Source organism: Sinocyclocheilus anshuiensis, unplaced genomic scaffold (assembly GCF_001515605.1).
Source record: "Sinocyclocheilus anshuiensis isolate Anshui unplaced genomic scaffold, SAMN03320099.WGS_v1.1 scaffold1361, whole genome shotgun sequence".
Classification (NCBI taxonomy): Eukaryota; Metazoa; Chordata; class Actinopteri; order Cypriniformes; family Cyprinidae; genus Sinocyclocheilus; species Sinocyclocheilus anshuiensis.
In genome coordinates this window covers 101,082-113,957 of record NW_015549631.1, presented here as the reverse complement: position 1 = coordinate 113,957, position 12,876 = coordinate 101,082, and the positions used below count along the sequence as shown (strand labels likewise).

Below are 12,876 nucleotides of genomic sequence, written 5' to 3'. Positions count from 1 at the left end.
AAGTTACGTCCTTTGGCTGTTTACTGTTTTATTTCTTTTCTTTTTCTGCTGATGGCCCGCGTCCTCCCTGCAATACTCATGCAATACCGCCCCCCCGGCAGGCACGCCCCACACTTTGAGAACCACTGATCTATGTTGTTTCTATAATTTAAAACACATCTACATAATCCATTATACATTAATAACACAACTAGAGGCCAAATTTGTGAACAAACTTTGACATTGGCTTGAAAAGCCTGAACCTTGAGCCGAGAAATGTTCTAGCTTTGTTAATATTTCACATTACAAGAACGTTTTATAAAAACATTACACAATCTCAGGCCTCAATAACATCCTTATAACATTCTCCTAATGTGGCTGAGAGAATGTTCTTCCTTTGTTATCTTGAAACATTGTAACAATGTTTTATTGATAACATTAAATAATCTGTTACATCAACAACATCCTCAAAATGTTGCAGGTAAAATGTTCTAGCTTTGTTTACACTTAACGTTTTAGGAACATTATCTGAAATGAAAAACATTCTTAAAACATTTTTTGAACATTACATTCAAATGTTTTCTCTAAAACATCAACCAAACCTGTACGGAATGTTAGCCAAAGTTATGAGAACATTCCCTGCTAGCTGGGGAGATAGATCATTTTGTCGAGGTAATGACATCCTTATGTCCATATGGCCACGCAATGTGAAGTCGTGGCATCCAGATCCTAAGTTGAGGGAACGACATCCATTTCTCGTGTTTGGGAACAACATTTCTCGTCTCATTTGGTGATCGTGTCTTTTTATTTAATATTTGTATATTATTGTTGTTGTTGTTATTATTATAACTATAATAATATTATAATAATATAATATTAAATGGTTAGGGCTATATTTTATATGTATTGTTATATATGCGTATTTCCCCTTCAATTCGTGTATCTCTTTACCTAATTAACATTCTGTATAATTAGGCTAGTATTATTAATATGCTACCATATATTTTGCAAATGCTGTAAACGCCTGACAAATATGCCAATGAAGTTTTGACTTTATGATTATTTACTTCCGTATGTGATGATAAATGAGCACTGTGTTTTCATTTACAAATGAAACTATGCAAATTCATTCCTCTACGAATAATGATATTTATAATTATAGTCTATTAGCCTAAATAAAATGAAATGTATGTTAAATTCAACCTTTAAACTGCACTTCCAGTAAAAAAATTGAAGTACTTTATGTAACATTTATTCATGATAAACTTCATTTGATTGCTGTCTACATTGCACGTAATACAGTCCGGTAGCCTAGGCCTATGGTTAATTAAATAATTTAATAATGTAATCATTTCTAATAATAATATAATAATTTCTTAATTCAAAATAAAATATTAATAAATCCATCTCTGATAATCCCAGGTTGCTATGGTAATGTAGCTTTATTTATGCATTGAACTAATGGCCACGAGAAAAATATGTCGTTCCCTCAACACGCCACGATATAAGGATGTCATTACCTCGACAAAATGATCTAGTGGCCACGACATATCACGTTCCCACGAGTTAATATGATCGTGGCCACGACAAAACGAAGTGAACCGACCCCTCCCGGTACCGTACTTGTTCATTTTGAGGCAAATGTATAAATAAATAAAAGCAGTTGTAACAATTAAGCATTAACTATGTTCAGGAGATCACACGTGATTCTCCACCTGCCTGGATTGTTACCAAATTACAGTTCATGTACTTGCTATTCTTTTTCATTTCCAAACATCTTTTCAAACACCATCATTATAATGCAATTTTTATTGTTGCTAAGGGAAAATCTTTACCATTAGAACAGATAATGTTTGATATTTGCTGGTACATCTGTAGTTGGCTAAAATGTAGTTGTCTGTTTGTACACAATGAAAAAAAATTACAACTTTTTAGACGGTCCCTAACTTGTTTGCCACACTGCGTTAGACATTCTGGACACACTTGGACGTTCGCAAGTAAGTATGCCATTAAACAATACTGTTTGTTTATCGATTGTGAAAAATGTAGTAGGTTGACAATCGTTGCTCAGTATCGTGTTTTTCAATATCATAGAATTGGCAAATATTAACTTTATTGCACATATAATTAGAAAGTTCTTGAACGCGGAGAAGTTTGAATGTACGAATATAAAACCAACTTTACCAAAGTCTTTCGGTTAGAGGAGTCAATAAACCCCAGCGAATATGTTCTATTAAACTTAAAGGTTCTGTTACTGTATTTTTGGTTTGTTAAAGAAAAATCGCAACGAATCAGCTGTTGTATGACTAAATAGCATATTTTTGTTACATATTATATCGAGTACTTACATCATAATTACTGGGGAAAAAAATCATTATTGTGAGATAATTTGAAGTTAAGTAAATTGTGAAATAATGGTCGAAGTGAAAAGGACTGATACAAGAATTTCATTAAAAAAGAAACGGAATAAATTAGTGTCTATTAGAAAACTATATATGTGTACTGTTTTTTCCCCCTTCTCAGTATTTGAACACTGTTTTATCTCTGCATAGTAATAAACATATAGAGGCCTGCGTTGTGAGGATGTTCTGAAGTGATCTGAAGTAAACGGACTCTCCGAGATGAGTCTCCCGGAGAAACAGAGGTAAGACTTTATAGCCAGTCCTAGAGTTGTTCTTCTAATATGGCTGCAGATAGATAATAATAATAAAAAAAAAAAAAAAACATTTTTGAGGTTATAGAAGGTCCGAAGACCAAATAGAAAAAATAAAAAAAAAAAAAAAAAAAAAACATTTTTGAGGTCTTAACCTCTTCAAATATGAAGATGTCGATGGGGGGGGGCGGGGGGCTTGAAACAGAGTTTAGTTTGTGTCTATTAAGTCAGTTTAGAAGAGACAAACACTTAAGAATATGGTTTGTAGGAAAATCCCTTGTTTAGAGTCCAGTTGAGGAATGCATGGGTGTTTTTTTCCTGCATGACGGAAAGGCAGTTTATATTGTGGCAGAACAAACAATAACAAGCGATCAAATTGGTGCATCTGGGGCAGGGCCGTCCTTTGGGCAGTGCAACTGGTGTGATCTAACGGACCAAGGGGGATGATAAAATTTGGAGTAATGTTGGTGGCAAGAGAACAAAGTAATGCACGAGAGAAAAAGGGATGCAAGTGACGCCAAAGAAAAGAAATGAACAAAACAGAAACAGAAACAGAAAACAGAAAAATCAGATCTAACTCATAATTCAACTTCTAACCAAATTAACAGACAAATAAAAATAAAGCAATTCTTCAGCGCCAAGAACCCTAAACTTCCCTAATCCAACTAGCAAACAAAACTTAAAAAAGGGTGGCATTCACTTTCTTACCCGGGGTGTCGAGTTATCTATATATTGCACTATGTAAGTCACGTGACTTCTCACCTATCTGCGTTTCCGATGGACAAAGCAAACGCCATCAAAACGACAAAAAGGAAGGGGGGGGGGAACAAAATGGAAAAAAATAGCAAAATAATAACAAAGTGAGATGGTAAACTAAAAGTGGTAGGGATTAAAACTGTCACCAAACAAACGATACAAGCTCAAAGAACAATACAAAAACACAACACAAGGCAAACAAGCAGGGGAGCAAGGATCCTCTCTCTTTTATTTCAACATGCTTTTATATGTTGCTGGGAAACTTGGTTGGCAGCGGAGAAGTTCAGATTATGCCGGTTTAATGACAGCATCCCAAACCAACTGGAATTCAGAAAGGGTGAGCAAACATATTGATCCCATCCTACTGAATCTTTGTGGAGTGACAAGATTTTTATTTTGATTTCCATTGAATCAAATATCAAACACAGAAAAAGTTAAGGAATGTGTCCAAAACATTACATACTTTTGTTAAATTTCTCTTCCTATGGTTAAGATGAGAATAAGACACAGTTATTGTTGAAGGTCAAATGTATTTAATTCCTATTTGCAACATCAAATGTCTTCATATGAGATTGATGAAACTCTTGTCGTAAAATGTTTCTCTCTCTGTTCTGTGTCATTAGTGTAAGATCAGGCTCACGTGTGTCCAGCTCTGTGTCTGTGAAGAGTGACCAGTCATGTGATCCTCCACCAAACTTCAGTGAGAAAAAAACATCATCTACCAAAAGGTATTTTGTTAGTTTCTCCAACATTAGTAGTTTGTCAAAGGTAGGTTAGCAAAGACTATATATTTTTCTAGCTGTTCAGTAGGCAGTGGAACAGTGTAGAATCTGAAATCTGGGTTTCAAACCGTAAGCTGGATTTTCTTTGTCTGGAACATTTTTTGAACAAATGTTATGATCAAAAATTAAGAAGAAATTCTGCACTATTTCTAGGTCAATCAAATATGGTTGACAATGATCATGTGACTAATTGTAGATCAGATCTTTCTTCCTCTGAAGCTCAAGAGGTTAACTGACCAAAACAGCACTGTGAATGTCTATGACAGTGCACTGCGGATTTATAGCCAAAAGAATTCTGAATTCGCAAACTTAACTGCGGTTGCAAACACGCATTTCTGTGGAGGACAAGATAGCGAGAGCATGTGCGGATATCAGACATGACAACCTTCTGTAGTAAAGCATTTTTCTCTCTGTTCTTTGTGTTATAAGTGTAAGATCAGGCTCACATGTGTCCAGCTCTGTGTCTGTGAAGAGTGACCAGTCAAAAGGAGGTGTACCAAACTTCAGTGAGAAAACATCACCGACCAAAAGGTATTTCATGTGTTTTTCATTATACCATTGCATTAGCCAATTTCTTAACTGTGGTGTATATGATAGAACGTGGCTAAATAAAACAATACCAGACTTCATTGAGAAAACACCATCACCTACCAAAAGGTATTTTGTATGTTTCTCCAGCATTAATAGTTGTCAAAGGTAAAGCAAAGACTATATATATATATTCTAGCAGTTCAGACAGAATATGCTGTTGAGTCCACATTAGAAATCTGGGTTTCAAAACCCAGAACCTTTTAGGAACAGTTTCAAAAAAAAAAAAAAAAAAAAAGGTAAAACAAATGTTATGAGCTAAAATTAAGACATGTGACTATTTGTACAGTAAATCAGATTTTTGTCGTCAACTGAAGCTGAAGACGCTTTTTGGATAATCTCAAATCAAGAAAACCATCAGGTTTTGGGGGCAAGATTTCTACCGGAAATTAAGCAGAAATTTTTTTCAGCACCAATTATTTTGTGTAGTGAAAATCAAGGCAGATGCAGTCAAACACAGTGAATCTTGTGAGACTTTCCCAATTCAGAACAGTTCATTTATTGACACAGTCAAACTAAACCTTATGGGGTATCTGTGTGCTGAAGCAAATTATTCCGAAGTAATGAGTTGAACAAAATCAATGTTTTAAAATCAGACATTCATTAACAGATGTTAGAAACTGGATAAACATGTAATTTAATTGAAGTAACAGCTTTGTTGCAGGGACATTGCTGCTTTCCATTTTCCTTAGTAAAAAACTATTTCTGTGGAGGAGAGTGAGAGTGTGTGCAGCCATCAGACACGAGTCGACTCTCTGTTCTTTGTGTCATTAGTGTAAGATCAGGCTCACATGTGTCCAGCTCTGTGTCTGTGAAGAGTGACCGTTCAAAAGGTGAACCACCAAACTTCAGTGAGAAAAAAACATCACCAAACAAAAGGTATTTCATGTGTTTGCATTATAGCACTACATTGGCTAATTTCTCTACTCTGGTGTATATGAGAGAACGTGACTAAATAAAACAATAAAACACAATACGAAATGTCTGGCAAGCTGCTTCACTCTAGTGAACTTGGTCTGGAGCTTCATTCCAATTGAACAATTGGCTTGTTGTGTATGGTGGCCATGCTGGATTTCCAATCTAGTGAGTGTGTGCATGGACACTTTGGGTTTCACCAGAGATAGCAAAACGTATGTGTAATAGATATTTACAGACTTTACATAACATTATTTAAAATACTACTAAGGTCTATGTTACTATTACATTAGCCAGTGACATTTCAGTCAGGTGAATGAATGAAATACACTTACAAAGTGAAATTTGTGTTGGACTCATGCACAATTCCATGCTAACTGTGGCTTTTGTAAATATGCAAATATGTGAGATGATATTTAAGAATAAAACATCACAAAAATATGTATAAAAACAAAGCAAGACCCATCATTTAACTATAAAATACTATATAAATATCTTAAAATGATTATGCCTATACACTAAACCTGTAGCCTACACTCTTAAAAATAAAGATGCTTCAAAAGGTTCTTCAAGCGATGCCATAGAAGAACCATTTTTGGTTCCACAAAGAACCATTCAGTGAAAGGTTCTTTAAAGAACCATCTCTTTCTTATCTTTTTATAATCTGAAGAACCTTCTTTCGCCACAAAGAACCTTTTGTGAAACAGAAAGGTTCTTCAGATGTTAAAGGTTCTTTGTGGAACCATTTAGACAAAAAGGTTCTTCTATGGCATCGTGAAGCACCTTTATTTTTAAGAGTGTACCTGGATCAGAAAATGTAAACCTACACTTTATATTTCTGTAAGTGTTTTTAACTACTGTGTACTTACATTTAAATTAATAATTTAATACAATGCACTTACAGTGCACATACATATATTTACATTGTATAATATATATGAAAGTATTAATCATTTTGTCAGTTTGTTAGAAGCAAAATTCAGTACCTTGCAATAAGAACTTATATTCGTACCCAATTTTATTTGTAACTTATATTTATACCCAATTGGCAAAAAGGTTGAAAGTGAACGTGTACCTAAATGTTTAGTTAAAAAAAAAAAAATTCCTTAAGTACTTCCAGAAATAAAACCCTATTGGTAATTCTGATTATTCTTTACTTTGTTTAACATGATCAGTGGCCAGCCTTATTTTCCTGACAGGGTTCAACATGAGAAATCAGACACAAAGGTTCAGAAGTGCCACTTCCAGAAGAAGTTCAGAGAAAATCTCCACAGCATATTCCAGGTAATAGAAGAAATTTCTTCTAGATGACATTTTGACTTTTGTTCTATATGTAAATTATTTATATTTTAAGCATTTTTGATATGTGAACATACAATTTGGTTACTTTTTGTTCTACACCTTTTTTTCTTGCTTATTTTTAGGATCTTGAGAACAAAATAATAATATTTTTGAAGTACGAGCTGGAAAAGTTTAAGAAAATATTAAAAAAGGAAAACACAATACTTTGTGAGAGATAAAGATGACATGTGCAGTATAAAAGAAGCAGCTCTCGATCTCACACTCTACTTCCTGAGAGAGATGAAGCAAGATGAAGCTGCTGATACTCTAGAAGGTAAGAGACTCATGAACATAGACTGACAGATTGTCACTTATAAATGTATAAGATTTTAATGAAAATATATTTTATGTTCCTCTGTTTAGATAAGCTGGTCTTCATGCATCTTAAATCAAACCTAAAGAAAAAGTATCAATGTGTGTTTGAAGGAATTGCTAAACAAGGTGATGCTACGCTTCTGAATAACATCTACACAGATCTCTATATCACTCAGGGTTGTAGTGAACAGGTCAATACTGAACATGAGATAAGACAGATTGAAGTTGCTTCCAGGCGTCATGAATCACAAGAGATACAGGTTGAATGCACAAATTTATTTAAACCTGGAAAAGACAAGAAGATCAAAACTGTGCTGACAAAAGGAGTTGCTGGCATCGGAAAATCAGTCTCTGTGCAAAAGTTTGTTTTGGATTGGGCTGAAGGAAAAGAAAATCAAGATATCAGCTTCATATTTCCTCTTCCATTCAGAGAGATGAACTTAAAGGATAAAGAAAAACAAAGTTTGATGGACCTTATAACTCAGTTTTTCCCAGAGACAAAAGGACTGAACCTTGCAAAGAGGAATATGTACAAAGTCCTGTTCATCCTTGATGGATTGGATGAATTTCGTCTTCCTCTAAACTTTGAGGGTAATGAGACATGGTCTGACGTCTCGTCACCAGCCTCTCTGGATGTTCTCCTCACAAACCTCATCAAGGGAAATCTGCTTCCTTCTGCTCTCATCTGGATCACCACCAGACCAGCAGCTGCCAGTAAGATTCCTCCTGACTGTATCGACCGGGTAACAGAGATACGAGGATTCAATGATGCACAAAAGGAGGAGTACTTCAGAAAAAGATTCAAAGATGAGAATCAGGCCAAAGAAATCATTGATCATGTTAAAAAATCAAAGAGTCTCTTTATCATGTGCCACATCCCAGTCTTCTGCTGGATTTCAGCCACTGTTCTCCAGAACATTTTGGAAATGAAAACAAATAATGATCAGAAAAACAATCAGGCTGATGACGCCTCCAAAACACTGCAGGAATCAAATACTGAAGACACTCCTAAGACTCTGACACAAATGTACACACACTTTCTCCGCTTTCAGATCCAGCAGAGCAGACGAAAGTATGATGGAGAATACACACCAGATGTTTCCTGGGATAAAGATGCCATCCTTTCACTGGGAAAACTGGCATTTCAACAACTGGAAAGAAACAATGTCATCTTCTATGAATCAGATCTGGAAGCCTGTGGTATTGATGTCTATAAGGCATCAGTGTATTCAGGCATGTGTACCCAGATCTTTAAGGAGGAAACAGGGATCATTCTTGGTACCATGTACTGCTTTGTTCATTTGAGCATTCAGGAGTTCATTGCAGCCCTTTATGCACATCTGTTTCTAGACATCAACAAGAAAAGCGTGTTTGTTCATGACTCTACAGAACAGGAAAACAAAAATGAAACCTTGACTGATTTGCTCAAGACTGTAGTTGACAAAGCGCTTGAGAGTGACAATGGACACCTGGACCTTTTCCTTCGCTTTCTTCTTGGCCTGTCAATCCAGTCCAATCGGCTACTCTTACAAGGTCTGTTGACACAGCAAGACAACAATGACCAAAGCAAAAAGGAAATAGTTCACTACATCAAGCAGAAATTTGAAGCTAATCTGTCACCAGAGAGATCCATCAATCTGTTCTACTGTCTGAATGAACTGAACGACCAAACTCTGGTGAAAGATATTCAGACCCACCTTAACAAAGGAAGTCTCTCATCTGCTGAGCTTTCTCCTGCCCAGTGGTCTGCAATGGCTTTTGTGTTGTTGACATCAAAGGAGGAGCTGGAGGAGTTTGAGCTTCAGAAATTCAAGAAATCAGACGAGTGTCTCATTAGATTATCAGCAGTCATCAAAAACTCCAAAATAGCTCTGTAAGTCATTTAATACAATTTGGTTATTTAGCTGTTTTTTTGTTAGCAGCAGAAGAACATAACATTTATGATAAACACATCGTTCCATTGTTATTTTCACTCCAATATGACGTTATTGTTAACTGCAACTTCCTAATTTAAGTCTTCTTTTGTTTGAATGATAATTCAAACTTCTCATTGTTCTAATAATTAATCTCCATATTCTCCACCTCAAAAGACAATGGAGTGCTTTCAAATATAAAACTCATTGTCAATAAAGCTATAAACCTTAAAATGGTATTCTTGTTTGGTTTATATAGCAAATTTGTCACTTAATCAAAAATACTAATGATTTTGTAGTTGCAATGTCAGTCTAGCCCACCAATCTTACAATATTTTTAATGATCATGTAAGAGTAATAGATGGATAATACATTTAATATTTGTATTTAGCTCATGCATTTTACTGTATGTATTCAATCTAATGTGACTTGTTTTCCTTGTAGCCTGAATGAGTGTGACTTAACAGACATAAGCTGTTCAGCTCTGGCTACAGTTCTTGGTTTAGACTCCAGTCTGAAAGAACTGAACATGAACAATAATAATCTGCAGGATTCAGGAGTGAAGCTGCTCTGCACTGGACTGGAGAACGTAAAGTGTGAACTGGAGATACTGAGGTAAGTTGTGTGATAACCAACAATAAACTGATCTCAACCAAACCTAAAGATTATTATTTTGTTTTATATATTCTTTTCAAAATGTACATTAATAGACAAATTATGAATTTCACAGTTTACTTATCTCCCTTGTTAAAAGAAATATGGGCATTATGCAAAATGATTAATTGAAATCTCCTTTTGTTTTACTAATAATGTCTAACTTTCATTATCAAGGTGTTGAAAAGCAAATTTCCTAATATACACTAAAAGCAACTAGGTAACTTTTATCATTACTACCGTCTAAATCACATATATATATCCAATATGTAATTGGATGTAGAAGACCTTATAGATATAGACCCTTTTTATATAGACATTCTTCCAAGTTAACATTTCTATTTTGCTTTTGTTTTTTATATTTACAGGTACATCTCAAAAAATTAGAATATCATGAAAAAGGTCAATATTTTTTGTCACTCATTTCAGAAAGTGAAACCCATATATTATATAGATATGTTACACATAGAGTGGAATATTTCAAGCCTTCATATTGGGAGTGTAGGGGGGGGGGCAGTTGTGGCCTATTGGATAGAGAGTCGGACTTGTAACCCGAAGGTCGTGGGCTCGAGTCTCAGGTCCAGCCTGAGGTCCAATTGTCGGTGGGGGGAGTGAAAAACCAGAGCTCTCTCCACATTCAATACCACGACTGAGGTGAGACCCTTGAGCAAGGCACCGAACCAGGGCGCTGCAGCAATATGTCTGCCCATTGCTCCGGGTGTGTCTACAACCAGTAGTGAGAACGCCTAAAGCGCAAAACATGATTTTTACTTCATAATTTTTAACACTACATTTGTAACTTAAGTAACGTAATTTTATTGACATAAGTAACCAAATTACATAAATGTTAAATGTAATGCATTACTTTAACTAACTGCGTTACCAGGTAACCAGGTAAGTAATTAGATTACAGTAAGTTATACCCAACTCAAGTTATATATATTTGGCTATCAGTTTTCACTTTTCATGGTAGAATTCATTGTAGGAGATGTCTTTGGAGATTAATATTGTTAACTCTTTCCCCACCACTGACAAGTTATCTCATCTTTCATGAGAAAACGCTTCACGCCAAATATGAGATTTTACGGCTTTCCGTGTTTTCACTGTTATATGCTCGGTGGCACTATTACACATCTCTTGAATGAGACCAGAATCTCCTGATCAAAAGCACAGACGAGGAAGATGCAGAAACGGGCGATCTCATGTGTAAGCAGATGCATATGAAAAATAATGCAATCATCAACAGTTAACAGCATATAAAGCAAAACTACCTAATGTTATAGAGTAAAATGTCAATCCAGGAAGTGGTAAAGGACTGTGAAAGCTTTCGGAGTGCTGATGGACGCAATCTGCTCAATCTATGCTTTATCATCACAAAATGATGCTTTTTTTACAAAACTTACCTACATTCAAGTGTTGATAAAAAAAAGAAAATTTTGTTTAAAATAAGAGGCTCTGTTCTTTATTTTGATGTATTGCTTGTTCAGATATTCTTACAACAAAATTTCTGGGTACAATGGAATTCTAGTGAAAATGATCAAAAACGCTGGCGGTGTTAAAAGAGTTAAGGTAAATTATAGAACAGCTGATTAATTAGTTGAATTTTACATTTTCTTTCCTGTTCTAGACTCTCTGACTGTGGTATCACTGAAGAAGGTTATAAAGCTCTGGCTTCAGCTCTGAGATCAAACCCTTCACACCTGATAGAGCTGGATCTCACAGGAAATGATCCTGGACAATCAGGAGTGAAGCAGCTCAGTGATCTACTACAGGATCCAGACTGTCAACTGAAGACACTGAGGTGAGACGTGATAAAATAATACAAAATAAATTAAATGCAGGTGAATTATTTATAGAAATATTATTTCACTAATACAAACCTGCTGCATTAAAGTAAATTCAAGAAAAACTATTTCACACTTCTGTGCATCATATTTGGATGTTTTATTTTTCCATCAAGTTTATTTGGGAATTAAATTATATCCTACTTCATCTCTTCTGCAGGTTTTTGAGTCCTGATGCAGAAGAAGCCTGTCAGTATGTGACAGGAATTGTGGGTAAAAACCCGTTACTCCTGAGAGAGCTGAATCTGAGTTTACATGAACTAGGAGACACACGAGTGAATCAGATCACTGCTCTACTGCAGGATAAACACTGTGAACTCAACACGCTACAGTAAGTATTTTTAATGTAGTTTTTATTGCACATTTAATCTATGTTAAAGAAATCAGGTGACCTAAACACAGTTCTCAGTAATCAAAGAATGTTGGAATCGAGCACTTTGTGTTTGTAAATTCTCTCTCTCCTGTTTAAAATTTAGGCTGCGTGGTTGTGGTCTAACAGAGGAAAGCTGTTCAGTTCTTGCTACAGTCCTGAGATCAAACTCCAGTCTGAAAGAACTTGACATGAGCAACAATAATCTGCAGGATTCAGGCGTGAAGAAACTCCAGACCGGATTAGAAGATACAAACTGCACACTGGAGAAACTTGGGTGAACCAGTGTTTGATTTTAATAATAACAATAACGTCCCAGGTTACGTATGTAACCGTCCTCTGTAATGGAGAAAGCACACTTTTCTTGGCATTTAGTCTTAACTCCAACTTTCCCATATGAGCGAGAACAACATCTCGATGCCGAACCGCCGTCTGCTCTGATTGAGCTAAAATCAACCAATCGTCGATGTAATTGAGTATGCGGACGCCCTGGAGCCGCAGAGGAGCCAGGGCAGCGTCCACACACTTCGTGAAAGTACGGGGTGAGAGTGCTAGGCCGAAGGGAAGGACCCGATATTGGTAAGCTTTGCCCCTGAAAGCAAACCTCAGGAACTTCCTGTGACTGGGAAGGATGGAGACATGAAAATAAGCATCTTTTAGATCTATCGTGACGAACCAGTCCTCGGACCTGATCTGAGACACGACCTGTTTGACAGTGAGCATTCTGAACTTCAGACGCATGACTGAGCGGTTCAATAGCCGCAGG

At 35.9% G+C, this 12,876-nt stretch overlaps 1 protein-coding gene and 1 pseudogene across 1 annotated transcript in view; both read left to right on the top strand.

Annotated features, from left to right (window-relative positions):
• LOC107659620 (protein NLRC5-like) overlaps positions 1-12,876 on the top strand; it is a 106,291-nt gene that overhangs the window by 48,234 nt on the left and 45,181 nt on the right.
• Positions 1,948-9,206, top strand: LOC107659622 (protein NLRC3-like; annotated as a pseudogene).